The following is a 6,000-nucleotide window of genomic DNA, read 5'->3' as shown; positions in this document are numbered from 1 at the left end:
CCCTCATCTGTTGCTTTTTTTTTTTTTTTAAACCACCAGTTGGTGAAAGGGAGATTTAAATTAACTTGGAGGCCTTTTTGGATCCCTGGTTAAATGCTTTCCAATAGGGGATAATTGGACCCTGCTTTTCTTGTCTTTTGAATAGGCTGCTTGTTTTGCCAAGAAAATTTGAAATTCTGCGTTTGTTGCCTCATTTCTTTGTTGTTTGAGCTCTTTTGAACTATTTGGCCTTAGGCCATTTTTTTCTAGACAGGAAAAACTGGAAACAATTCACAACTAATTAGTAAAATTTCTTTATCCTTCCTGACAGGGAAATTTAAAGATATGGGAAGTATGAGGATCTAGGTGTTTAGGAGATCTCTGTTGTAAATTGATTAAGAATGAAAAGCACTAAGTCTGTCTTTCCCCTTAAGGGAGAATTTTAGTTGACAGGTCTACTGAAAAATCAAAAACAGAAAATGGGATGATTTGTCTAAGGGCACACTTTGAGTTATGAAAATTATTATTGTGTAACAGCCATAGGGGGCTGGGAGAAAAAGTGAATTAGAATTTAGTTCTGTTTTCTTTTTTTTCCCTTTTGTTTTTATGCTGGTACTAGGGCTTGAACTCAGGGCCTGAGTGCTATCCCTTAGCTTTTTTGCTCAAGGCTAGCAGTCTACTTGTTAGAAGTGACTCAGGATGTTGGGACACTTAACTCGAAAGGAATTCGGCAAGGCAAAGTTTAGCTCTGCAGAAGGGTGCGCCATCAGCCAAAAATCTGGCAAGCAAGCACAAAGAGCAGGCAAGCTGCTCAGTTTTTAATCCCTAAACTTTCCAGTACTGGAACAAAGAAAAGTTACCCAAACGAACAAAAAATGAAACGTCAAACCCAAACACCCACACCTCCATCTAATCCTTTCTTTTAGATTTTTGTCCCACATTTGAGCCATTCTTGATTATTTCCATTGAAAACCTCTTGAGAACATTCTCAGACTGTCTCAGCTTTCAAAAGCATTTAATTCCAATTAGATCTGAACAGGGAGTGAGCTGGACTCCAGTATTAACTAAGCTACCCTAGGGCCTTAGAGTTCTTCACTGACTTCTGGGACCTCCGTGAATTTGAGCTTCGGACCCGATTTCAAACACTTCTACCTGAACTATCTCCGTGTAAGAACAGAGCATGCTTCAAACACTTCTACTTGAACGATCTCTGTTTCTAGAACAGCACATTCTACTTTTAAAGTATTCTGTCTCCCAACAAGAACAGAGTGAATTTTAGAAGTTCCTCAAGTGCATTAAGCACTTACCTGGAACAAATATTTTTCTTATGTTTCTTATTAGCCTGTAGACTCTCTGCCTAGTTACTTGCTTTGCACCAGACTCCATGAAGATGCACATAGAAATATGTGCATGTTCCTTCATGTTTCTGCTCTCAGACAACTTGAGATTCAGTGGTAGAAGCAGACACCTAAATAAGCCATTAAATTTTATTGTGTTAAGGACTGATCATTGAATTCTGGGGGAACAGAAAATTGTTTTTTTATTAATGCATTTGAATCACTCTGAGAGAGGTAGTGGGGAGTTTGTTATTGGGCTAACCCAAATCTGAATGGCATAATATGCAGACATTTCTTACTTCTCATGCACCGTGAGCTCCGTTAGAGCCCTGCTGTTCTCAGTTTGTCAGAAGCCTGGACTCCCAGAGGCTTCCAGGATCCTAGATCCATCAACACATGTGGTGGGAGGCCCATATGGCAACTTATACACTGGCTCTTTAAGGTCCTGCCTGGAAAATGTGTGCAATTTCTATTTGTGTTTAGTTGACCAAAGCATGAGGCTGCAGTTTGAGAGGCTGGGAGAACTGTCCTCACTGGGAAGTGAGGGAGAGGTAGGACTTCTGTTACGCAGCTAGGGATAAAACATGGTGGATACCACACATGGCAGACAACCTATAGCTCATCATGGTGCCTCTTCTCATAATTTGCTGGGTATTAGAAACGTACATTGTCTCTTTGGGGTCAAAAATGAAGAGACACAAGAGATATAGCAGATTTCATCAAGGCAATTTTGCACAAAAAGGTACAATATGGTTACTTTACCCAAAGCTAGGCAGGCATACCAGACAGAGCAGTTTGCTAGGTTTTTAATCCCAGTTCAAACTGTCTTTCCTCCTTGCCAAGGAGCTAGGCTCACATTGTAAGTATAATTGATTACCAAGGTTAGAATGGGTCCTATTATCGAATTCTTACCAAAGGTTTGTTTTTTGTTTTTGTTTTTCCCTCACAGCTAAGCTGGGAGTGAGGTTGGGAATGGGGTGGCTGGCAGATACAACTGGAGGAGGTTGATGAAGTCAGTGGAAAGTTTCCACTCAAAACAGGGTCTTATTCTTTTTAATTTCATCAACAAAGATTTATGTCCCTAACATGGCTAGCTGGCCACAAGCAGCACACCTGATAATTACAGTTTATTCTTTTAACACCTTCTAGGTTCACATTCCTAGTATGGCTGCTGGTCACAAACAGTACAGATAATAGTTACAGTTGAAGTCAAATTCATTACATAGGAGGGAGGCACTTTGGCTTGACAGAGAAGTCTGCGTTTTCCTCACATGGGAACCCAAATGCTTCTTTCCATAATGCTGTGTGGCCACTCAATTAAGAAAAGGGTTGGGGCTGTAAAAGAAGCTATTTCAAAGATGTGTTTGCTAGGTCCTGTGCTTAAAAATACCCAAATTTGTATCTGTGCCTCTTTTTTTTTTTTTTTCACCAGGGGGTTTGAACTCTGGGTGTGGGGACAATCCCTGAGCTCTTTTGCTCCACTTTTGTCACAGCTCCACTTCCTGTTTTTGAGTAGTTAATTGGAGATAAGACTCTCATGGGGACTTTTCTGCTCAAGGTTGGCTTCGAACCTCCACTCTCAGATTTCAGCCTCCTGGAGTAGCTAGGATTACAGACATGAGCCATTGGCGCATCGGTGCCTTTTGATCTGTTATTCTCTGCTGCAGACCTTTTGCAATCACTTGTTTGCAGGAGCAAAGAGATGGTACAGACAACCATCTGTGTGGAAGGCAAACTGCCCCTCAAACAAGCAATGCTTTCTTCTTATCATCGTAAAGCAAGTAGGCAGAAACAGGAGACTACCTTGTTCCTGTTCTTCTCCAGAACTCCTCCAAGGAGTTCTGTGACTCTGACCTGACACTGCTTTAATTATGCATACCTTCCTCATCCCCTTCCCCATCTCTCCCAGCCAATATCTGTATCTCTGATGACAGCTGAAGATATACTGAAATGTTGTCTTCCCATAGCTGTCATGTAATACATCTCCTTTCTCTGCCTTTACCATACCTCTTTATTTGGCATTTGGGAGCAGGTAGCTGGATCTAACTTGAGACTTCTGGGCTTCAGGCCTGGAGTCTAAAATCCTGGCTCTAGGGTGGCGCATGCAAAATTCACTAAGCAATCAGTACAAAGCACAAGGAAAGAGATATGGGAGAAGTCCCATACTATAATAATTACTGAAAAGATTCTTTTGGACTGGATTTTTGAGGCACCTCTCTACAGAGACTCTATTTCACAAAAAAAAGTTATCTTCAAGTATTTATATGACAGAGTTACCACTTAACAAAGCAACTTATAAAAAAAAACAAAAAAACAAAGCAACTTATGAATTCCATGCATCTTGATTAATGTCTCCCCTTTCAACATTCTAACTCTTCTAACCCACCCTTTCCTTTTTCTTAATTTTTCAGCCTATACATTGTATTCTTGACTGCATTCTGCCCCCTCCTTTTTGTCTACCCTCTCCCCTACTTTCACTTTTAAATACACTTGCTCTATGTGGTTTAAATATTTCCCTGCCTCTTAAATTCTTTAATCAGCAGAGAAAATGAATTTGTACCAGTAGGTGGCATCAAAAGCAATCAGAAATATTGATGACCATCAATCACCTATGACTTCCACAGCGCTTAGCAGATGTAACTTCGAGGCTTGGATTAGAAGAGGAGGCATTAGGCAGAATGGGGCCGGGTGAGAGTTGAGAGCAAGAGGCAGTTTGAACAGTGCATGCAGAAGTGTAGAGATATAAACAAGAACACAATGTTCTAGGAGAATTTCAATTTGTAAATTGATGTAACACTGTGTTGTCCCAAGGGTCCTAGAAACATTGACTGGATGGGGTTCACTGATCAGAGAAGATTGAAACTGCTGACTTGGGCAGAGCCAGCCAGGGTGGGAGCCTAGCTGCTGGCCTCTCCAGGACTGGCTGTTCCCTAGGGAACTGAGGAAGGCTGAACCCCACACTGGGTGCCTGTGGGTTGGGGGGTGATGCATATGCCAGAGAGGAAGTTGGAAAGGAAGCGGAAGTCATTATAAGGGAGCTAGAGGCAAATTTGTTGCAACTAGTTGGTCAGGAGCCATGTGTTAATTTGCGTATTAGAAAAAGCACTGGTTGCCAGGTACTGGTGGCTCATGTCTGTAATTCTAGCTACTGAGGAGGCTGAGTTTTGAGGATTGCAGTTCAAAGCCAGCCTGGGCAGGAAAGTTGGTGAGACTCCAAAACCATGCAGAAAACTGGATGTGGTGCTGTGGCTGAAAGTGGTAGAACACTAGTTTTGAGCACAAAAGCTCAGGGACAGCACACAAGCCCCAGGCTGCAAGTTCAAGCCCCACAACCACTACCACTACCACCAACATCAAAGAGAGAGAAACAGTGAGAGAGAAAGAGAGAGAGGGAGAGAGAGAGAGAGGCAGAGAGAGAGAGGCAGAGAGAGAGAGAGAGGGAGGGAGAGAGAGAGAGAGAGAGGGAGAGAGAGAGAGAGCATAAAAAAGCACAAGCACCGGTTAAATTTCAATTCCTGGCCAGGCACTGGTGGACACTGAGATCTGATGGAGTTTCAAAGCCAGCCTGGGGAAGGGACTCTAACCTGCAGTTAACTACCAAAAAGAAAAAAGAAAAGGCTGGAAATGGAGCTGTGGCTCAAAGTGGTACAACATTAGCTTTGAGCACAAAAGCTTAGGGACAGCATTGAGGCCCTGAGTTCAAGCCCCAGCACATATGCATACACAAATACACACACACACAATAAATAAAAATTAAAAATTTTGATTCTTAAGGGCTGGGAAGGTGGCTCAGTGGTAGAGCGCTTGCCTTTCATGCATGAGGTCCTGGCTTTGATTCCTCAGCATCACATAAGCAGAAAAAGCAGGAAGTGGTGCTGTGGCTCAAGTGGTAGAGCACTAGCCTTGAGCTGAAGAGCTGATGGACAGTGCTCAGGCCCAGCGTTCAAGCTCCCTTCACTGTCAATTTTCTGTCAACTTTCATCAGGGTTCATTTGAGCCACCTGTCTTGAAGCTGAGGTGGAAGGAATGTGTAATTTCTATACAAAGGCCAGGTGTTCCCATAAACCCCTCTTAAGCTGGCTTTCAAGGCAGCTCCAAGTCTATAGGTATCAGTGTCCATGCCCCGCCCATCGCATCTGTGTACCAATCCTATAAGGCATTTTCTTTTAATTTCCCCAAGCTATTTCTTTCAGTCTGGGAAATGCTCTAACCTAGCTTCCCACCTTCAGCAAATACAACCGAGTCTCCCTCATACTTTTGGGGAATTGATCTGCTGAACTGAATGTACCTATTACAGTGACTTTTTAACTTACTAAGGTGACTGTATACTAACTGCTAGTATACTCGTTATGGTATTTAGATGTCTATGGGATGACAGCTTGTACCCTTTCATCCTCCATGGAACCTGTCCCTTGATTGACGGTAGCCATTGTGGCAGCATTTCTTTCTTGGCCTATGTAAGGGACTGACTAAAGCCAGGTGAGCCCTCATCTTGTAGGAAGGATTTGCTTCTCCCAGTGGTCATCCTTGCTTTCTGAGCTGCACATCCTTATATAATCCCATTTTCTTGAGTGGGAACAGGATCTATTGGTTTATCTTTGAAAGTATGTAGTCAACTCTCCATTGCTGTGAAAAATACTAGAGATTACCAACTTAAAAGGACGAAAGGCTTATTTTAGAGGTT

Source organism: Dipodomys ordii, unplaced genomic scaffold, assembly GCF_000151885.1.
Source record: "Dipodomys ordii isolate 6190 unplaced genomic scaffold, Dord_2.0 Scaffold146, whole genome shotgun sequence".
Taxonomy (NCBI): Eukaryota; Metazoa; Chordata; class Mammalia; order Rodentia; family Heteromyidae; genus Dipodomys; species Dipodomys ordii.
This window is presented reverse-complemented; position numbering follows the sequence as displayed.